This window comes from Atheta coriaria, unplaced genomic scaffold (genome assembly GCF_025399875.1).
Source record: "Atheta coriaria isolate IRGN ID8LTWV9N9 unplaced genomic scaffold, Caltech_Dcor_3.1 hic_scaffold_8_pilon, whole genome shotgun sequence".
In the NCBI taxonomy this organism is placed as follows: Eukaryota; Metazoa; Arthropoda; class Insecta; order Coleoptera; family Staphylinidae; genus Dalotia; species Dalotia coriaria.
The window spans coordinates 2,182,504-2,206,698 of NW_027045450.1; the positions used below are offsets into that span (position 1 = coordinate 2,182,504).

The window sequence follows — 24,195 nt, forward strand, 5'->3', positions numbered from 1 at the left end:
ATGGCGCAGGTCATTACGCGTAATGTCTCAAGACAGAAGAGGACTCAGGACATCGCGCACGTCGCATCCTTATTGATATTGAGTTTTTCCGTTTCGTACAGCATTCCCACTTTTTCCACTCGCATTAACACCCAAGTTCTCTCCTAGTACTTTTCGCCGACCAGTTAATGGCCAGCGATTTGCGTTTGAATTTGAAATTCGCATCGGAATTTACATGCGGAAGCGATTCCGCAACGACACCACATATTTATTCAATTTGTACTAGCAAAAATCCAAAATAACACAGGTTTTGTATAAATTTTTATAAAAACTTAAAAATATTTAATTTTAATAATGAATAATTCATGTGATGTCGTTTTATTTAATAAATGAATTACAAATGTTGCTTGGGCGCACACGTCGTTTGCATTCTTATGCAAATCGAAGGCGACATTTCCGTAAATTATGCCATCTCGTGCGAAATTCATATTTGCCCCCCGAAAACACACCTTCACACCGTTTAATGCCGCGCTTTATATTCATATCTCGTCATAAAACGTCTGCATACATTATATCCGTGCACATGTGTAAAACTAAAGCAAAAAGCAAAATAACCCGCAAACATTTCATATTTCACAACAAAATCTAATTTACAACCTCGGCGAATCATACATTAAGCTAAATTAAATATTAATTTAATTTTTCCACAAAATCATAGATGGCGCTACTTGATTTAACCTATATTTAACCTATTTTGTAGATTAGGTTATGTAATTTACAAAATTTATTCAACCCACGTGTTTCTCGCCATTTCTAGCAACGTGTGTGCACTGTAAACGACCCGCACGCAGATAACAACCATTCTTGACTACTTAAAACGTAATCGGATATGGTCAGTCGATTAAATCCAGCATACACCGGTCGGGAGGGTTTGTTTTTAATTTATCGCAAAGGAATTACCCTTTTGTACACGTACGGGACCCCGGAATACCCTCTTTCGAGGGACAATGTTTCTAATGTGCTCACACCATACTATCCCAACGATAAAAACTAATGTTTGCACTTTTAACATCCTGGTGATGTGTAGAGGTGCCTATAATAAATAGTTGTTTGCGTTTGGCTGGACGCGCCACCCCATAGCGCGAGTCTTTCACTAGTTCCGGTGAGATAAATGTCGCCTCATTAGGAGTGCTTTATGATATGTCTATAATTGACCGTTACGTGGACGTCCGAAGACACCTGGTTCTTTTCTTTTTGTGCGAGTGTTGCTGGTTATTAATGCGAAGACATTTGTCACCAAATCAGTGTGAATGAGTGCGGACAATGGCCGAAGTGTGTCATGTGTCTATTAATGTCTTTTTTTCCGGTTTTGCAGACCGTTGTGTATATTAAGTGCTTGTTACAATGTTGCTAGAGTGTAATATCACGACAATCAATCGTTGTCAATTAAATAATTCCGCGTCATGCTTTGAATATTTATTTATTTATTTATATGAGCCTGGAAATAAAGAGAAAAAGTTAAAGCGCGTTTAAATGCTTGTCCGACAAAATCCATATAGATAAGAATGCACTTATGCAGACGCATTAGCAACATAACATTAAGTTTATATAGTGGCATCATTAAAACAAGATATTTTTGTTTTTTTTACTCTAGACGAATAAAAACGTTGTAAAACACTGAAAAAACAAAAAATGAATAAAGTATAGTATTCTATTCGTATGTAAAATGTTATATTATTAGAATTTGTAATAATTAACTGTAATTTGTCTTGTTTTGTTGACATGACTATACCAATGCTTACATTAGCTCTATTCAAGCTCAACTGCAAATCGACGATAAGTGACAGCCGGTGGACGTTTTTAATGAGCGATTCTAATGCGTGCCATAACATTAACACCAGATAAACGCCCATAAACCAAAGACATTATTACAGAATAGAACACTACAGATTTCATAACGTGTATAATTTTCACGTTCAATCTTTTAGTCTATTATCTATTATCCACGTTTGGTTTTGGTTTACACATCGAATGCAAATTGTGCGCGCGGTTTACGAGCGCAAATATAAATCCGCGATGGACGTGATGATGAATCCGACATTTGACCACCTATTTTTGCGTTTCTAGCGCTCCGGGGTGAGTTTAATGTCGGTGACAAATGCGGACGCGTTCATTATGTAAATATCCATTAGTCGATTCATTTGCGTCAATATTCGATAACGAGATAACGCGGCGAACAGCGAATTTTAATTAAAAACCACCGGGTTTTTATTTTATTATCGAAAAATTTCATTATATCAACATTGTAAATAAATAATTCCATTTTTTACTTTGTCGAGAGTAAAATTTTAAAGCAACCCTTAAATTTCACCAAGGGTTGTGATTCGATTGTGCGAATTTGTTCAAGCTTATAGAATCAAATCAAATTGAACACCCTTTAAAATCATCAAAGGGTGCAGTTGTAGTTGTCGTTGCAATCCCACAAATTGCTGCATCGGAAAAGGAAGATGCCCGTCAATAAATTTTAAAACATTTTATTGATTCCCAATGGCTTGTAATAGGCCACTTAATTCTTAAATTTTACGACCAGATGCACATCCATACAATGCGCAATACAATCTCTTCTCAAGTGTAAATAAACACGAGATCTATTGATTTTTTTTTCTGCAATATCACACAACATCAACACGAAGTGATTTTTTCTTTGTGATTAATTATATTCTAGAGTCTAATGGAAGTGTAGAAGATAACAGATATCAGTAAGGCAATTGTCAGTCAACAAAACTGTTCATCAATTACTTTTCTGTCTTTTTGCCGGCGTCTTCCGCTTGTCGCCTTGTGGAGCTGTTAATTTCGCTTCAACTAACGAGCTAATGCCAGGCAACCAGCCTAACAGTTTCTTATCAGTAGCAGCGAAAAGGGAAAAGTCTTCTGGTTTACTTCCATTTGTCATTTATAAATATTAAGCGCAAGATTCTCACTTCCGAGAGGAGAGGACTAATGATAAATGAATATCTCAACACTTTAGTTATACAAGTGGGCGAAAAAATATTGTGTGTAGGATATTCAGAAAATTTTTCTCACACAGAATAAATGTACCTATAGTTAAATGTAAAAATAATGGATTTGAATTTTTGGTTTTTATTTTTTCAACGTGAGTAGAATAATTATAGTGTTGAATTCGTAGTCTAAATTGTATCATGTTGTGATCCAACCAAATTAAACACAATTTCTATCATTCTTTTTTTTCTGTTCCAGGTTTCAAGTCCATGCGAGTAAGGTATGTAATTTTAACTTTTTTTTTCTTGGAGTGGTGATTAACTATATGTATCACAACCCCTCCGGGGTATACAGAATGCACAACCCGTCTCAGAAGCTAAGCTAAGAATTAATTCAATTCTGAAAAATTCAAAACGTTTGATGGTCTTTCATACACGTGACCGAATTAGTAACGCATGTCTAAATACAACCAAACATTGCGATTTTGATTACGACACGCTCTTCAACTCTCTACCATGTGAAATAAAAAGTTTAAAACCCTTGTAGTGTGTAGTGAAATAGTTGCGGGTGTGTAACGCAGTGTGTACATTTGCACAATTGAATTTTAAAATTATTTGCGGAAATGTCATCTCCGTGTCTTGGCATCTGTCGCGGGAAATCCGACGCAATTTAATTAATGGGGTTTAATTTTGATGCGACGCCGTCAAACTGTCACACATGCATTTGGAAGAATGGCCAAACCCTCGATACGGTCCAGGGGTTTGTCTTCTCTTTTTTTATGTGTTAAAGTTAAGGGTAGATGTGTGCGCACTCAACCGCAAACCCATTTACTTTCTCGTTTTGACAATCGAAGTTTAAACGACACTTTAGATTATCATTTATCAAATATTGGTATCAATGCAAAGAGTATCACAACATTATGGTTACAGAGGTTATAGAATCATTAAATATCTAATGATATTTTATTGAGAAACGTTTTAGTCATTAGCTTTTTTATATATTTTTTTAACTTTCAGTTTTTAAGCACCAGTTTTTTCATGGTTTTGAGACACAAAAAGTGGTACTTTGTACACGTCCGTGACTAAAGTACTTTAATGACGGGTTTTAGTCACGGGGTGACAAAAACTCCTTTTTAGCCACTTGATACTTAATAAACAATTATTTTTCTTTTAAAAATAAAGTTCTAAAGTTACATTTACGAGGATTACTTATCTCTTGAAATGTTTCCTCTTGCGACAATGTAATTTAGAGATTTACACTTCAATGTTGCCGGCTTTATGCAATTTCACAAATTATTCTAATTTATAGTCGCACGCGAGCTTTAAGCACCCTTTCCCTACGTTTAGGGCACTTTCGGAACAATAATTACAACGTGTCATTTGATCCACAATAATGTGACTTCTCCAACATAGTATTACACAATTCTACAATGTATTTCCTTAAATTTTAACACAACTTACACACAAAAATTTTCGCTCACTATTTAAACTCTAGTTAGTTACTTTACCTCTGTGACAAAAACTAATAGCCTTAGTGACAGTTGGCACTTCATCAAATAATCCCCAATTCTCAAAAATAGAATAGGACAAAATTCCGCTGTGGTCGTAGTCGTAATGATTTATTTACCGTCGCATATTGACTAAAAATAAATACGTCAATCTTTTGGCTAAGACGCATCACTTTGCATTCGCTTTTCTTCACTTTTGACAATTCGACAATGTTCAACTCACGTCGGGAACATGGGAATGTCGCCCCGAGGCATGAGACCGTGACGTGACATTCAGTGAACACATTAAAGTCCAGACAGGACACGTTACACGTCTTTGTTATCGATTCGATCGTTATCTATTCATTACGCACGCCTGTGTTTTCTTAATCGCACGAACCGGCGATTATGGGGTCAGTGAAAGTTGCTGGGAATAAATAAATCGCCAATGGTTGGGAGATGAAGAGATAGGGTGCGTAAATAGTCAAAATAGGGGTAAGAAAAATATTACAATACCGGTAATGTAACAATACCGGTATTTTTAATTTTTTAATTTTTTTTTAATTTTTACGTAAAATATTTATGAGTAGTGTATCCATTTTGAATGTTTACTTATCTCTCCAAATCCATATCTGCACTTATTCACAATAAAATTGGAATTTGCTCTCAATACCGTTCAATATTTGAGCAACCATCGAAAGCATTATGCTCTCTATTCACATTTACTACTGCCGCCTCCGATGAACTCTCCACACATCATACACATGATATATTCGCGCTGCTGCAAGCCGTGCGTGGTTTATTACAACCGCGTTTGGGGAAATGATTGATTTTCTTGTTTTCGTTTTCCTCGATGCTCAATTTCGTCGTCGTCCTTTTTTTCCTCGTCCGGTGAAACAATACATCGTCATGGAACAGGGCAATATGTGGCCGGCTGACAGTTTTATTCATATCACAAAACACAATCATCAATAATGCACACGGCCGACATGAACGACAACGACGGGGTAGTTAAAAATGATTCGTGATTTATAAATATTCTATCGTGGAGCGGAGTTGAACGACTCAATAAAGTTATTGTTCACTGTGCGAAATTTCAATATTTTGCTCTTATTTGTTTAGGGTTTATTGTCGGGCAAAAATTATTTTACTTAGGAACTGTGAAAATTGCTAGCGCACATGCTGAGATTCACATGGTTTACAAAAGGTGAACAGACAGTTTTAATTTATGCATTCTTAGTAAATACAAAGTAAAAGATCCAAAATAAAAACAAAACTTGTCTGGTTGAATATATTTATTCACGTGTCATTGACAACTAGGAATTTTTCGAGTGAAACCTTGGGTGGCACCAATAAATTCTCATACTTCGTTATGGCTCAATTGAAAATTCAGGAAGAGCGAAGAAAAATCGCCGGATATTTTTTTGCTGCTTTGACATTTACCCATTTCGTAATCTTACAAAACCTTATTTTTGAAAATTCCACCCTTAGACGGGCAAGAAACGTGAAATTTTCTGCTTTTATGCGCTGCGCTCGCAGCTAATTAACGACCGAGCGCATTTTTCTTTCTGCCGGAATGCGGAATGCCGGGGCTAACAACTCATTATGCTTTTTATCTGCCTTTATCTACATTACATACTTCCACCACCCCCGTGTTATGTATGAAGGCAGCAGAGCAGTAAGCTGCACTTTTTTGTTCTGCATTTGTATGCGAGTGTTTTTTTTAATCCCTCGCACTGAGGGATGAAAGCTGTTTGTGCGTTTCGCGTATAATTAGTTGACTAATTGATGTCGCGTATAAAAATTTACACCGAATTGAATTTTATTACGCGGAAAATCATAAAAAATATTTAATTTAGAAAATTTTATGTTTTAATTCGTATTTTGTCGAAAATAACAATTATACTCTACTCGAAACTCTAATTACGCATTGTTTGTGCTTCTAACTGAAAACGTGAATGCAAATGAACTTTTTAATGCACTCATTGTATGCATACTTTTGTATTATTTGTCCGAGTGTAGTCTTTATCCGGATTCGGACAGTCGCGGACGTTGCATCTTGATAAACGCAGTTTTATGCGCGTATCAACTAATAAAAACACTTCACGTGCACATAATAAGCATACGAAATGGTTTTGCGCCGGCTTGCCAACTGCAATTCGCATGTTTGCCGCTTTGTGTAATAATTGTCATAAAAGTGCAATTGCTGTAATGTTCATTATTTTCTAACAACGACGACGAACGAAATAAATGAAATTGTAGAAGCTTGTAGACGATTGTTAGGTGAATTTTATATTGTTGGGAATGGAATTTATACTTTTATATAAAACAGGACGAAAGGGCGAGTAAAGAGAGTTGTAAATTATGTCGGTTTTACGATCGAGGAAAAATGGTGGCAGCGCGCGCGCGTCGTTGTTCGACAATCGCATTCAACTGATTGGAAGTTTACGATTTTAGTTCATGAAGTGCAATTGAACATTTCAACTAGATTATTAAATAATCTAGTAGATAAAAATTCAATGATTATTACATTCACCTTGATCTAATTTTTAATCATTTTTCGAAATTTGCGTATTTTTCAACCTTGATTTTAATGTTTTTATGACTTTATAGAGAACTTTGCATTAATTTACGTTTTCATTTCCGTTTACCGTATCCCCAAGACAGTAATCACGCACCCGAGACCTGCATTTATCGCTTATCTTTGAAATTATCGTCGATTGCGAATAATTTCGCCAAAAATAACCTCCGACGACAATTTGCGACATAATCGCGCAATCATAACACACGACGCTCATAATTACCAATGACAAATGGCATTACACGGTGTTATTACACGATGCACTATCTGACTATCAATGAGTTTGCTTTTTTGTGTTTTGGTGCGCGCGCGCGTGTTGCAGGTTACGATGCGTGACGAAAACCAATAATGAGCGCTTTGTTTTTCGCATTCTTGGAAGTTGACGCTCGACTGTGTTTCCATTACGACAAATTAGGCGCACAATTTTCCATTCCCGTCTTCTGTTGTGTATATAAATTACATCCCCGATAGCACCGGAAAACCAGAACTTTTGTTTCATTTTCTATAGTGGAAAATAAAAAGTGTAATAAAATAATCGCCGGCGTACGGGGAATTGAAAAATAAATTCTACACCGTGTGTATGATTGTGAAGAATTATGTGGAATATAAAAAAACGTAATAAAACGACTTTGGAGATTAAAAAAGCGCGCATTAAAAAGCTTACATTGACGAATGCACTCATTTGCCGAGTATTAACGCATGAGGGGTGGATGTAGACTTGTGGAGTGTAATTAGTAGTTTGCTCATTTTGTTTAGGCTAATAAATAAAGTAAAAAAGTCACGATAAGTGTGTTCGAGACGTGGAGACGAAGGAGACACAAAGACGCAGAGGGGATGCTGGCGATTTATTGGTGGCGTTACGGCGGCGGCATGCCATCCGCTACCATCTGTGAGGTAAATTGGTGATCTACCGACGTTCGCCTTCGATGCACGTCGGGGCCACATATTGTCTCGTCGGAATCTTAAGAATCTGTCAGCAGGATTTACAGCCAGACGTCACGAACGCGTGGCACATGTAACTAAATATCTTAACATGTGTACCAAACTTTAAAATATCATGTTAAATTAGGAGAATTTATATTTTAAGTAATAGAATATTTCTATAGCGTTTTATTGAGGTTAGATTTATTTCCGAGCGAAATTTTTATTGGTCTATGAAATACGTTGCATTCAGATTTTGTAAATTTATTTGCTGTGGCGGCGCGATGTGAAATGATAAAGGCGCAAAAAAAGCAATTGAAAATATTGCGCGGAACGAAACAAAACAAAACAAAAAAAGCTCGAGGCGAGCGATAAAACTTCCGCTCTTTTAATATCTCCACTGCGACCGTAATAAATGTGTAACAACACATCGCGTGGAGACAAAAAGATTCGCATTAAAAATATCACAAAATGACGAAAAGGGCGAGTGTACAAAGAGTAAAAATCTTCACATAAACTGAAATAATCATTTTATGGGCTTAAATGTCACTCAAGCTAAGTATATTGTTACCTACTTGAACTCATGACTGTTTTGGTAGCGGAAAGTCTGAAATTGACGTTTTTCTAATTAAGAAACTTTCGGTTTTCTTTTTCTGGGGAAAGACAATATCGTCTTCAAGGGTGGTTACGGGAGTGACACCCTAGTGAGCCGAATACTATCCGATTAATTTGTCTGAAGCTATTAATGTCTGTAATAATGGTTTATTGGGTCACAAAACAGAAAAAAACAAAAATAACGAAAATAATTTTCTACAAAAAATTAAAAAAAATTATTCAGATGCTAAAAATTTTATAATAAATTCAGAAGCATTTTTCTTTTAATGTGAAAGCTCATAAATATTTTCACGAAGTTCTAAAAACCGATTTCTGATTTCTGATTGTGATTACGATGACTCATTTCAAAAATATGCACTCCGTGAGCATTACGATGATTGCGATTCATTGTAAGTCTGTAAGTGTATTCTTTTTCCATCTTTTTATTATTTCTTACTTTGAGTATAATATTTTATATGGCACTTGGCATAATCAAAGCCCAGCGAGAGCACAAAAGCTCTGCGTAAAAATTCCGCGTTCGCGTGTCGAAAACAAAGATTTCCCGCATTTCCACTGAAGACGAAATGTCTTCAAACACAAATATCTCTTATCGTAAACGAAACTAAGTTATAATTCTTTATCTTTGTAATACGATGCCGTAAAATTATTAATATCATGAGCTCATGGGCTCCTCGTAATTGACTTGGAGCTTTTGATAGGTGTAGCGCACATTATTGCGCGTTTAATGGCTGCGTCGAAATCACCGAATGCGAAACTAGGAATATCACTAAACACACACACTACACAACAAAGTAATTGCTTATTTTAGATAATTTCATGATGAATCATCAATTCCACACTAGTTTAAAACCGATTTTATCTTTATTTTCATCTAAAATGCGTATTTTTAAAAAATACCGGTATTGATGTTTCGGTTATTGGTATGAATCATCATGTGAATGTCTTTGTCCGTATATTATTAACAAGTGTCACAATATACCACATAAAAAAATTTTATTGACTTCTATGTCGACTTGGACTGATAACACAAAAAATGCGATGTCATAAATACAGCGATCTTTGTGCGGTGCGACGAATTGAAACATTTAATTTGTTCCCGAAATGCACACGTCGGTGTTAAGTTAACCGCGTTGACTTTTACGACACGAGCGGAAATCGCCGGCGCTGCCCCCGAAATATGATTTCATGCGCTCGGTTTTACGAGCCAGCGAGCTGTCACCCAGTGCCTTTGGTATTTATTGTGTCATATAGGTGGACCGACTTACTAAAACTCTGCGGTGGCATAATCATCGAGATGTGCAAGTTGATTTTTTATGTTTTTATATTAAGAAGAAAAAAAAACTGCTATTTCAGCAGTGTGTTAACTTGGTTGCATATTTTTATATTCTTTATAGATGCGTCATGTGTTAAGTAATAGTATCGCCACCTGGTTGTGAGTAGTTCTGAATAAAATGACTTTATCAAGTAATGTGTAAACACTTGAAACAAAGAAGAATTGTTTGAGCATGTTTGATTTATTTATTGCGCAACGCGTAAAACTTTATCACCCTCGCAGATTTTATACCAACTTTGGCTGCATGCAAAACTGCGTTTTTATGTTTTTTTGTTGTTTATTCAGCGCACATAAAACGCATCGCTATCTATGCCAAAGAAAATCGGTTGCAATTAGATCTAAAACACAATTTTCGAAACGCGCATAAAATATTTAAGCAGACGATTCGCTTTATGTGTTCTTATTTTATATTTCTTATATCGGTATTCTTTGAGAAATATTGTTTTGGTGTTTGCAATGGGGGTGAGTTTACTTCCGAACATAAAAGGTGCATGACGTATTCGCATCCGATGGCATATGAAGACTTTGAGGGTGGTTTATATTTGCGTTTAACATTCGCACAGCTTGTATTTTTTTCTTCTCCTTCTTCGCTTTGGGGGTGGCTTGTGTGTGCATGATGCTTTTATATTTATTTCTCATCGCAAGCGCGCTTAAATCGAACGACCACTTTCGACGTTTTCGTTTTTCTTTCGGCGTTTTCATGATCATAAACTGCACAAGTCTATGGAATGCTATAAATGCATTCGCGGTCGACGTAAGCGCAGAGTTATATTGATATAAAGTGGTAGAGTGGTGTGGGGGTGGTTTACGCCGGCGTCATTAAAAATCTAAAGCATTATTACTTCAGCCAGCGGCTATCAAGTACTTTAAGTTGTTCAATGAACTCAAAAAGAGAAAAATATTTTTGTGAAACGTATTATACACTATCGTGTATAATGAGTACAGTATTTAGATTATATTTAAAGCTGAGTTGTTAAAATATGAATGAAATTGACTGGGAAGATTGGGAAGACTGGGAATGTAAAGGTTTTGATGTTGCGCACATTCCCAGAGGACAGTTGTAATTAAAGCACTGCAAGGATTACAAAACGGACAGGGTAAATTATGATCGGCGCTGATGGCTGGGATTTAAAAGCTGGACGTAAGGGCGTACTACCGGTGTGGAAGGACATAACTCCAGCTCAAGTCTAGTCTCGTAAATTTGCATTAACTGCATGCACAAAAGCAGTGCGCATCAAGAACAAGAAGGGTGTTTGTCCAAAATGTACTACTATCATCAACAGTACCTAACCCTAGTACTACTAAGTAAACGTTCATCCACATCTAGCTTTAATCCTCGTTAATTAATCCCACGGCCTCAAGGCGCTTATTAATACCGTATTACTTTATTGCGAAATTTTAGTAAAGGTGCAAATTTGCTGCATAAATTTTGCGTTTGTGATGAAATGCATCCCTGGATTGATGAATACGTAATGCGGTGGCAGTTTGTTTGCAAATTGAAATCCGTATCGGCTCATCTGCATCTCTCGCGTGACATTTGGCGCATCGGGCGTCATTTCCATACAACGATATAAACCCTTGTCAATCACTGCATCTGCAGCCCAAAATATGGAGATGTTGCGTGTTCCCGATGTATTGGTTTATGCTCGGAGCGACAGGAGGCAAATGGTGGCTTTAAATATGTTGAAATTGTTTTTATTTCGCATTTAGATGACGTACGCCCTTGTATATGTTGTGATGTGATTTGAATGTTTCGCTTTTCTCATGCTTCATGCTTGTGTATCTATTTGGTTTGCCTGTTTGCCTCGTGCCTCTTTGTGGACAAGGGATGAAACTGATTTTACGCTACGAACATTCCCCAAGGGTTTTTGGCTCCGTATACATTTGTTTGTTTTCATTTGTAACATAAAATAAAATCAATAGATGTCGCTGTTTTATAAATCATGACGTCAGTGTTTAGTGAAATGATGAAACGCTGTCCGTTAGAGATTCGCCGATCATTAATCATCCGCAGCTGACAGACAATAAACTACGCAGCGCCTGCGAATTTGCAAACATAACGCAATCTGTATAATGCAACAATACAATTTCGAAATGGCATTAAACTCCCGGGCGTGCGCGCACGCATTAAACTATAAAACGCGAAAAGCGCTCCCGTTGCTCCCGTTGTCAATCGTTAAAATTATTTACGTACCTATATATGCGGGTCGAATATGTAAATGACCGAAAATTGTTGCAATCGTAAAAAAAGGTTATTAATTTCGCTGTGCTGTGCGTAAGACGCGTCTATTAAACGCGTTTAATGTCGGTTACAATAAATATGATGGCGGCGGTGATCGCTCACCGAGAATGCGACGCGCGCGTTATTTACGGGGACGCATTTACTGCCTTCGACATTAACACCCCGTACAAATGGTGTACCTAAAAGAGAAGCATCCCGGAAAACACTAAACCGAACGCGTTATACATTATTCATCCGCGTGCGCGTCTTTCGGCAGTTTTATGCGTTCATGTGTGCAACAGTATCACGTTGTTGCTTTTTCCATTGTCTCTCAGAGCTGCCAATGGCGGCCATGTTGGGAAAACGTTTAAAGAGATAAAGATCAGTTTAGATTACACTGGCTATCATCTCGGGGTGATTTCAAAACGCTTTCAAATAGCGATATAAACGGTCATTACGCGTTACGCTACACCTCCATTTGTCTTCTTAACTTTAACCTCACTTTTCGGCCAGTGGGATGGTTTTACCGTAGATGTTAAATCAAATGACCAGGAGGCATAAAGAAACTTGCCGGCAATCAAAATTTGATGTCGCAATTAAAACAGCAACCCGAGATGTGTAATAGGTAGGCCTCCCGCTATACGCAAACGTAAAACGTCAAAACACGTTAAAACCAGCGATGAAACGATTACACTCTCATTGGACGCACAGTCATCTCAAATGAGGGGTGAATCTTAAACTCTTACTATCTTTCCGATTTAAACGCACACAAATGTCAAACATATCAAATCTAACATAACCTCAATTCACCGCCCGTCGCGCATAAATACTTCTAACTGGAAACGTGTAATTTCGTGTACATTATCTAAATTAATCTCACAAATTACAAACGCGCCATTCCGACACGCATTATATAGCCTAGGCATTAATAAGGCCGTAAAGTATTTTGATATTCTCGTGAGGGCGCAACGTAAAACGTTTATATATCGTTTAGATCCTCTGGAATGAGTTGTGTTTTTGTTTTGTTCCTACTAAATTTAATTAAAATTCGCTTTGGAAATATTTCTATTTTATACATTTCAATTAAATGACTTCTGTCGTTTTTGACCACATAACCTAATTATACAATACAGTGTATAATTTAAATAAGAGCCTTTTTTGTTTTGAAAAGTCAATTAAATTATATAATCAAGTAAAGGTAAAAAATGCACACGCACACGCACGAAAAGGGTTGGAGCACATGGTTTTGTGTTCCGCGTCGTTGGTCACAATAAGTGAAACAGCATTTTAATTAAGCGGTCATTTTTTGAATAGGGATGTGACTTGTGTTGCCTAAGTGATGCTCCAATTTCCATATTTCAATGAATTCTAAAAGAGGGTCTTTTTTTCATTTTCAAAATATTTCAGTCAATCTCCTGAACTCAATGATGGTCAAAAACACTCATTTCTACTTCAAACGTTTCTCTACCGAGGATATTGTCATCATTTGTATGTTGTCTTTTTTATTTCACCCCAAGTGACCCCTGAATGTGGTCATATGTCTTCTCACATAATTTTGCCGCTGTCCACGAGCAAACAATTGTAACACGAGTTGAAGCTTGTTTGTTGTGCTGCTACACTTACAAGACGTTAGTTAAAACGTAACAATGCGTGATGATTCACTAATTGGCTACTTCCGAAGCTCACTCACCTGGTGTGCTGAGAACACAATCAGTTTTATTAACTGTCCAGTAGGTAACCAGTTGAATGTACGCATTATATTTCACGCTTCGTTAATATTCTCATAGATAACTAAATGGATGCTGTGTGATACTATAATTTTGAATAAACTGGTTAAAAAATCAACCGCAGATAGATTTCTACTCAACTTGTTGGGTGTGGTCGTGTGGTCACGCACATACGGTTCATCATTAATGCATCCCTCGAAAAGTGAGACACCCATCAACGTGGGAATTTGCGGTGGGCCCCGCATTTGCACTTAGTGCGTACGCCGTTCGGAATATATTAGAATATTGATTAGGTTCAATGAGATAATCGCTGATACAGGTACACCGGCACAGGTACAAGGATCTAATCACGTGACTCATACCGAAAACCGTGTGAACACAAATTTACATTTCATTAGTGATAAAATTGTTTTGGGTAGTGTTTTTCGCTATTCATAGCAAAAGCGATTTGTCAGGATTTACTAGTCAAGTGCCTCGTCATGATGGATCACCAATCCGTGCTTCTATCATGACTTGGATTTCTGAAGTCATCTCTCGAATAAATAAATACTGTACTTGCTACTTGTTTCAATTGAAGCGATAAAATCTTGCAGTCTGTTGTGATTGCACTGTAAATGCATGATGGATCATATTCAGGTGCTCATTCAATTCGAATAATTCATATTTGCACTTGGATAGATTCGTCCTAATCGACTTATATCTGCTTTCATATCTCTAACAACAGATGCAGCAGCAACTAGTAAAAATGCACCCCGATTTGGGGTTGGAATCTATTGTGCGGAAGAAGGGTTACACAGTTAACAGTTGTGTGGATTAATTTCTTCCAAGGTGGGCGAAGAATTATTCTGGATGCAATTCTTTGAAAATATTATCCTGCCCGCTACTGATCATAAATTTTTATTATGAATTTTGGTAGCCAACGCCACGCGCAGTAAACTCGTGTCCTAATATCTCCAAGTGCGTGTCGAATTGTTCATTAAAGCCGTCGTAAAATAAATAGTTTGCCAGCGTCGCGGCGATATGATGAGGAAAAGTCTCGGAAACGATCGACGCCGAACCGAGTGCAAAGTTCAATATATTCGAGGCTGACGTCTTATTACCGACCGTAAATGTCACAAATACGCGGCACCCTAATTTTAGTTTACATGCTTTTTCTTTTTAATTGCCTTCCCGGAAACAATCACCGACGACATCATCGGTTTACGTATGCCATCATATTCGAGATGCTAAATTTAGTATTTAGCTATGGCAGCGCCAGTCAACTGTATTTTGAAATTAAAAATTTAAATCTTTTGCCATGCACAGTTGGAGGCAGTCAAGCGTGTGCATTTGTTATATTGATGAGAGAGATTTTTCACGTGTGGCATAATTGCGTAATGTCCATTTGATTTATTAGCTATTCTATTTAGAACTATGCTGTGCACCTGAACTAATAAATTTGATTCAACAATACAAATTGTAACAATGGATGATTATGTTGCTTGTATCAACATAAAAAATATTTGCTACAATCTTGCAAATGTCCTCCTTAAATTTATAGGCACCTAGGATATCTTCTTGTATTTTATAGTGTTAGGGTTGTAATGATGGCGTCGTGTTATGTTAAGAGGTCCTTACACCGTTGCCTCTGCGGTGGCGGAAAGGGCTGTATTTCTATACTGCTCTTTATAGGGCAATGCAATTAGAATTGATTGTCGTAGGTGATTTTAACAACGCGCATAAAACCACCTCACCCTGTTATTATATTAAACTTTGTAGGTGCAAACATTTTACACGAAAAATGTCACTAGTTTAAATGTTAGGTTATGTTTAGGGTGCTTTAGCATTTGCATAAATTTATTTGTGAAACAATTTGATAAGACTTAACCCTATATATAAATTTAGGAGTAATGTATCCAGCTTCTTGTAATTACACCTCGCTTAATGTATTAGTTTAGTGTTTACTGTGAATCCGTGCAAAGGAGGCAGTAAAGTGTCTTAGACGTTGGCTTTTTGTTGACGGTCCAAATTTGCGAGCGCCGCGCGTCTCGGGTGGAACTGTTAATCCGCTCGGAATGGCACCGCATGATTGTTCGCCGCCGATGTAATTTACGCCCCACTGGCAGCGAGCATTGAGGACTCGAAGGATTTGCATACATACGGGAGCAGAGATTTGGAGGCGCGAGCTGCGCGAGATTCGTTTATGATAATGCTGGCTCGTAAAACCTGCCTGTCATCAACTCGCTCCAATGATCCATAAACCGTTCACGCCGCAATGACTACGGAACTAAACTTTTTTTTTCTTCTCCTCGACACTACACTACTCATCTACCTGCCGTTGTACTATAAAGTCATAATACTTGTAGAAGGTATTTTAATGATCAGTTTTTTTCTTGGTTTTGGAGACACCTTTGTTTGTTGCTTGGGGCGGCAATTTCGATGACAAGCAGACAAGCGAAGCCACTGATTGCCACACGCCGCACTTGTTACACTTTTATATACTGAATTGGATCATTGCCGGCGGGGTTGTTTTAATGGTCAGCCCCACTGTAAGCTCCAAGACGTGCTGGAGAAGATTTTCGGTTCTCCTTTGAATGGTCCCCCAGCATGTCACAACAAGAGACACGAGGGGTGCAAAACAATAGAATGGTCACTTGTTATCTTTTATTCTCTTCCAAAAATCTTGAATACAGCACGTTCTGCTCAAGGACTGCTTGTGATCTTCTTTCGTCAATCACCGTATTAATTTTTGCTGTGTTTGTTTATTTCAAACACAATTGCTGGATGTATTTAATGCGGTTAAAATTGGTACTGTCACTCTCTGTCATATAATTAACATATGGACATGTGACAATACTAATGGAACTTTCATAGCGTTGTATTTATTACGGTTATAATTAGTATTGTCACTCGTTTAGATTTAAATAACATAGGAACATGTGACAGTACTAATAGTACTTGTGTTTGAAGACTTTGTTTTTTCAATTTTAAAGAGGTATTCATCTTATAAAAAAGTTTTTCGTTGTGTTTGTGATGATTGCAGTACGTAACAATTACGATTTGGACCAAATAAATGACCGACACGCTTCGCTTAGGGTGTCTGCGGTGTGGTGCGCTACCGGTTTTTGTTTGTTTACCTTTTTATCTTATTTATCTACGCGACGTGATGAGTTTCAATTTCGAAGCAAGACAAATGTCGCGCTTGGTTACGCACGTTTCTCTTCTTGCGATTGTTCCGAGTAAACGCAAGTAAAACGTTTCGTGGGAAAACCCAGCGGAGCGTGTAGGGTTTTGATTCATCTCCATCTCTGACCACTGGTCATCCAACCGTCTTTTCTTTGGCAATTCAACTTGATTGCGTTGTACCACCGCAGAGCCAATTGCTTATCAGTTGCAAAGGAACTTTGTCTTTGACGTCCAATTTTGTTGGTCAAATAAAAGGTCTTGGATAAATAGAACCTTAGGTAATCACAAGATTTTTGGGTTTGATACGATGTTTGGCAATGCCAATGTTTACATTTTCGTGCTTTCTACAAAGTACAGTAAAAGGAATTCAAATAAGAAAAGTCGAAATTTCGTTCCACTTTGATCATGGATTTTGTTTTTCGCCAAAAGAGAATTTTTGAAGAAAATAATTTTCCATAATGAAGCAATTCGTGACTGGTGTCGTAATTAACGCGTCAGACATTTCGACGCGTTGCATTAATGAAATTTCCAAAACACTGTGGACCACGGACCAAAACACGAATTATAATCATCATACCCTCGAGCAATTTGTACGAATTGCGTCAACCCAAACTCGTTCCCCGCGCAAAATTATACCAGCAATCACGATGTCACTGTCCGAGACCAAAGTGCTTCCAACTCCGCACTCCAAACGAACTTCCATTTACAAAGACGAGATAACGCTCCACCAGATTAATATCATCTGTCACATTCAATTAATAATCTTGTAAGCGTGTTGTAAGCGCTTTATTCCAAACCCCACTTCCTACAAAGAAGAAAATCCTGTATGTTTGGGTGTCGATTAAAAATGAACCTCATCGCCCACCGAATTTAACATTGACACTTAACAAATGCCACAGCACCGTTCGTCATAAATATCAACGTGAACACTCACCCTGAAATTTTAGGGTCGTTGCGTTGTGGCGTTGCGTTTAATTACATCGGTTCCAACGCGCGTAATGGGGTGATTAACATTGATTCATTAATACACTACATCTAATTTACTTAAGTGCGCAGCGCTCTATTTGTGTTTGCTAATAATTGATTCATAATTGCATCATCGCAGCGTCGAGCGATTTTCAAATATTTGCTTCCGGGCTACATATCATCCTAAATATACAAACTGTGCATCTCAATTTCACTTCAATGTCAGTTACTCTATAATTTATATTTTGACAGAGTGGTCAATTGGACATTAGCTAATCTTTTGGAGATAGAGATCAAAAGTTTACTGTCATATTTGCTGCGCCAAAGGCGTTTAGTTGAAAATCTCTTTTAAAGGTTATGTCAACAAGATTCAACTCAAATTGACATTTATGCTAAGTGAATAATTCATGGTGGTTGAAGTGTGTTGAACTGCCCTCCAGGGTTGTGTACTTTCACCAAGTAACTCCCTGAGTGTAAATGTTTAATGACCTGAAAGAGAATTTCTTCTAAGGTCTTTTAAACTCATTTTTACCCAAAAAAATAAAATGATCCGATTGCGGTAGAATAGTGGAGACAATTCCAATTTGTCAAAGTGCCCTCCGGAGAGTCCGTTTTAAAGCCGCCAGTTAACATCTTAAACATTACGTATTACATGCATTACGTAGTCCATCAGCTCGAGGGACGCGCCACGGTCCGAGAGTGATTGATCACCGGACCGTGCTGACCCTGAACGCTCGTGCATTGGACTGACTGGTCACCCTAAATAAAAACCGACGTGGGTTATCTATCTGCTGCTGTTGGACTGCAAACAATGTTTTATAAACTGAGACTAGTGGAACGAGTAATCTGTATCAATGTGTCTCCTGTTTGCGAATGGGGCCAGAAACGAGGTGATAGAAAGATAGCAACAAGAAAAAATTACGTCTGACGTCCCATGGCGCACATCCAAGATGTTTGCTGAATTTGTATTAGTCCGATAAGAAAATACAAAAAAGGGCAATACATAAATGTATTCACATTTGTGGAGATGTTTTTCTTTTTTTGCTTGCCAGGTCATTACGTTGTTGTGTTCGGTCAGTTGGTCATCACATGAAGCGTTGTCTGATAAATCGCAAGGTCTTGAAGGGAAAGTTCTTAGGCACGATTTCCGGCCATCATTCACATATGCAAATCGTAACGATATATGCGGCTAACAATACATTCTTACAAATGTGATTTTGATGCCCTATCCATCATTGGCGACAGAGATGCATCAGGACCTCATCACCGAGGACCTTAATCAAGCATTCAATTGCAAATGTGCGCGACGATCAACGAGATCGATGTGCTTCCGGGTGGTGTGCGTAGAAAAATCCACGGAAGGGTTTCCGGAATTAACACACCACACCACACCCTCCACTCTTCATTCTCCAACACCCAAACAAATCTGTTTTGCACACTTTCCGGTTTCAATGAGTCACGTTGCTTGGATGCTGGGCATCCATAGAAAAAGCAAGAGAGGGATGTTTTACAAAACAAAAGACCATGCTCTGTACGGTCATCCATGTGTTCCAGTTTTGCTTTGTTCGAGAATTGATTGTTTCGCTATCCGCGAGTCCCCGAGGATTTCGCAGACACATTAACACTTGGTTAAGCTGCCGGGACGCTGATGGATGCCGCTAGATTACAACCTGAAGTTTAATCCAAAAACATACGATTTGCATGTTGAATGTTGAATGTTGAATTTTACACGAAAAAAAAATTCTCAACTTGTAGATGTTTAGATGCCTTGTGCAATTCCATCAAGCGTTGAGTTACGATCATAAATCATGCACGACACCGTCCCATTTGACTCTCGTGATTACTAGTGTCATCTGGTAATTCGGGCGCATTGTACGCTATCACGCCTCCCACGCAGGGCCCCTTGCCGGAAGGTTCCAGCGCATCCTGAAACCGCACCCCGCGTGATTGATTAAGTACTCAAAGCCCTCGGAATTAGATTCGCATATTTAATTTTTAGCGCGTCTTCGGCCATAAATCAAAAACACTCACTCACTCCCCATTTGACTTGGAGTTTTTTATCGTGTCTCTAAACCTAACCAAACTAATTACAATACAATGATTAGACGTTTTTTTATAAAACCTGCAAGTCACAGAAAAAAGTTTTATTTTATTTCATTTTATTTTATTGTGATTTGTGTGAATTTTTGGTTTTACTCCGGTATTGGAATTGAAACAATGGCTGACGGTGATTAATGGATGCTGTTATCAATGCATAGGAAGGGTGCGTGAGCTTCACGCATCTAATCCAATCTGCCGAGGCTTAAAAACAAAACAATGTCGAATGCATGCAAAAATAGAAAATGTTTTATCATCCGCATTTTCCGACCGGACGATAAATCAAATGCGCGACTTCTTGACGATGTGTGATAAAGCGTTTCATGGAAATGTATCTCCCGGTGGACGAAACACTTTTATGAGATGAGATGCATAATATTTTTCCTCCTCCGAGAAACATCTCAGGAGGATACTATAGTTTTAAGGTGATGGAATGAAACCTAAAAGGGTTTATGGAACGTTTCTCTATAATTGAGTTGCAGGGATGTTAATGAATTGTGGTTTTGAGTTTGATGAAATGATCCTGTCAAGTCCCTGGAACTCCAATTATACATTTTGCCCCAAACCTGGAAGACAAATGATTTGACTTTCTCTTGGGAATAGGTCCCTGAATTTTTTCGTGTCTTTCTATGCACGTAAATGACTTGAAGGTTTACAAAAGTCTACATTGTATGTATCTGCATAGAAAGGTTCAGGAGGCGTTCATTACGTAAAATTTATGTCAATCATTACCATTCACTTTGACACATGTATATGATATTCGCCTCGTAAATAAAGCCACGAACGCAATGAACTGGCCCGATTAGACGCCACCCCACACCCCATCGGGCCATGACGCGGCGCTTATCCCCGTTATCGCCTGCGTTGGGAACCAGCGCACCTGAGCACCGCCCCATAAACCCGCGAGCACCTTCTGTTCGGTGCGCCCGAACGACTACTTACGGCCATCATCTCGGGAACTGACAAATTTTACGAGTTTACAAAGTATTCCACACAACCAACAAGCTTGTTGCAGTCATCCAGGGACACAAACAAAAACCCTTTGTGAATATATATAACCATTCAATCGAAACTCTTTGGATCAGTTTTCCAAGGAGGGTGGTGTTGGAAGTGAGCAAAGCTGGAAGCCTGTTCAAAGTGCGGTGTGTCAAAATAAGCGGCTTAAATGATGGTTTTAATTAAACCCAAGGCAAAGATGCGGGGATAGGATATGGATCCAGCGCGGATTTTTGCATACGGAGATCGTTAGGAGCGAATTAGACAGACGTCCGTAATTAACTCGCCCTTCGAACAAGCGAAATCTGCTCACAGTGATAGACAATGCGAAACCCTCCAAAATAGAGGTGACTTTTGCGACACCATCAGATCATTCATTTATTTTGCAAATCAGCTTACCGCTTCCCCCTATAGCAGAGTATATTTTTTGAAAATTTCAAATATCCAATCAAGTCACTCCATCCGTTTAATTATTTATATGGTCAATCATTGCAAGTGAGGTAGGGTGGTTAGGACAATGCCCAATGTCCATCAACGCAAACCGCGTCGTTTCCATTTGCATAGATAATGAGTTGGCCCCAATTTACGGACGCCGGCGCTTTTGTGTCACGCGTCTTAAATCCGTATAAATGGTCCATGCGGGACGGTCAGTTGACCCTGCCGGGCAGCGGCCAGCAGATAACCGAGATCCAAATCCGATCCCGACACTAACAGTAGCCTCATAACAGTTTCAACAAATGAATAGAGGTGTTGATTAGAAGATTTAATTATACCACCCCATCACACCTTAACCCTCTTAATCTTTATAGGGTTTATGGGGTTTAAACTGTTTATAGTACAAAACTAAAATTTTTCTCTTTCACCATCAATATAATTATTGAGCATGATGATGACTTGGAAAAACTTTAACCAAGGGGGTGTCTCGATTAATCACCACACATTAGTCCATCTAGTAGTAAAAGTTATAAAAGTGCGTAAGTAATATCTCACAATGAAAGCGTTACGCAATCAATCATCCCCATATAATTCCAAGTGACCCCACATGACCTCCCACATTCATGTCTCTCATGGTTACCGGTTAGTAACGGAACTTCTTTTGTCGTCCACCCGCACACAAGAGGGTGGTAAAGATGGTTACTGTTATCTAGAATACTAGTAGAGTAAATGAATGGAGGACCCACTTGACCACAGCAGGTATAATTGGGTTCCAATCCCCTACCTCGGGAAGATTATCCCACAGTCTGTTTACTTTTTATTAGCTCTTCAAGCAACTGAATCACTACAGCTTTTGACCAAAGAGATAAAAAAATTTAATCAAAACATTATTTAGACTTTACAGACCTTAGAGACCTAGTAGTGGGTTTTATGACGACACACTTTAAGTGCTCTAAAAGAGTGTATGCAACATTGTTGCATACCTTCGTTGTGTTTTTTTTTCTGCAAACGTTTTTTCTCCATTGTGTGCCACATGTGCAGGCATTGTAGGTATTTACATCTCGATTTTATTAGCGAATTTGGCACAGTACATAAAACCGAAACTGTACGAAACTGCCGCTGCGAGGATAAAATTTCAGCGGCGCTGCCTGTAATGCACATTAAAAACCGTTCCACGTATACTAGTTTCGTTTTTTTTTTTGTTTGCAACATAGTTGCCTGCTTTAATTTTACTATCCCCACATTATCCTCTTCAAATATTACACTTGGAAAAAATGTGCTGGCCTACAGTTAACTTTTGACATCTGACAAGTTATTTCACTCCGACATTGTTTGCACAATGAATCTAATAGAAGCTATTTCTCCATTTGAATGTCCAGTTAATGACCGAAATAAATAATTTTCTATGCGTCCGGATCGTGTTCGTACATAATCAAGTACGCTTTAAAAACCTCTGGACCCCACAATGTTACTAGTAACTAGGTGTCGGATTAATGTCTTGGAATGTCCGCCTCGATGCGCGCATACCGGGCCATAATTACACATTGTGTGTTTTCTTGGATTTATAAATCCATCTCTAGACCCCGACAAAGGCGTAAGCGTAACATATTTTATTCGGTTTGTAATGCACGCCATTCAATTTGTGTCGTGGCTGTCGAAGCTGAAGCCGTCATTTGGGGTGACTCACGCACAAGTTAAAAAGAGAGAAGTGGGGGGGACGCCACGCTACGGTTAAGCGTACACACAATACAAGGTACAATGAACGTGTGCGTCCATTATGTTCGTACACGACGCGTACCCCCGAAATCAACCCCTCAGACCCTTGTTTTGTACACAGCGCACACATTGTTGCAATGGTGTAACTGAATATAATTGCAGTCTACGCGTATACTCTACTAATACATAGAATAGGTGATTTTTTAGGTTAGTTTGTGGTATTGCTACCATTTTGTTCAGTTGCCGGACATTTTTATAAAAATCCAACTGGTCTAGGAACTAAAGGTTCAAGGGGGACATGGGACATCAACAACTGACCTCAATCATAGAATAGAATTTCCGTTGAAGTTGGAATTGATTTTATTGCTCTTGGAGTAGTTTAACAGGTGTGTAACCTGTCCTATATAAAGTTATCATTTTTTTCTGTTATCCCCTTTAGATGCTTTGTTCGCTGGGATTAACAACGTCGCCCTTTTGTGTCCACAAGTTCACAAATTTTATTCGGAGTGTTAAGAAATTTAATACTTCTGAAAAGTTTAGAGTAGTTCCCCGTTTGACAGATTTCATCATCATCATTATCGTCAGTATTTTTTGTGTATTTTTAAAGAGGGCAATATGTAACACACAAGTTGGTTATGTTCGAGTGTTGGACCTTTTTGGCCTTTTCAACAGCTTGAAAACGTTTTCGAGTGACGTTTTGGAGACGAGTGACGGAATGCGAGACGTCGCGTGGCGTCGCGCTTTAATTAGGCATCGAGAGGGTCCTGGGCTTCCCTTTGAATGTGTCAAAACAAATGGAAATTTCTATTTTTTCCAATGCCACTTAAGCAAATAGCACTAGAAGAATTTTCTTTGTTGGTACGGTTGAAAATAGGCAATTATTTCCAAACCTCGGAATGAAATTCGATATTTTGAGAACGTGAATGTCAAAAATGGTTCTAAGCAAGCATATGCTGG

At 38.2% G+C, this 24,195-nt stretch overlaps 1 long non-coding RNA gene across 1 annotated transcript in view; it reads left to right on the top strand.

Annotated features, from left to right (window-relative positions):
• Window positions 1-3,234: 3,234 nt before the first annotated feature.
• Window positions 3,235-24,195, top strand: part of LOC135796936 (uncharacterized) — a 28,356-nt gene continuing 7,395 nt past the window's right edge. Inside the window, exon 1 of the long non-coding RNA XR_010549420.1 lies at window positions 3,235-3,259. This is a non-coding gene — a long non-coding RNA (uncharacterized lncRNA). The remainder of the gene's footprint in view (window positions 3,260-24,195) is intronic.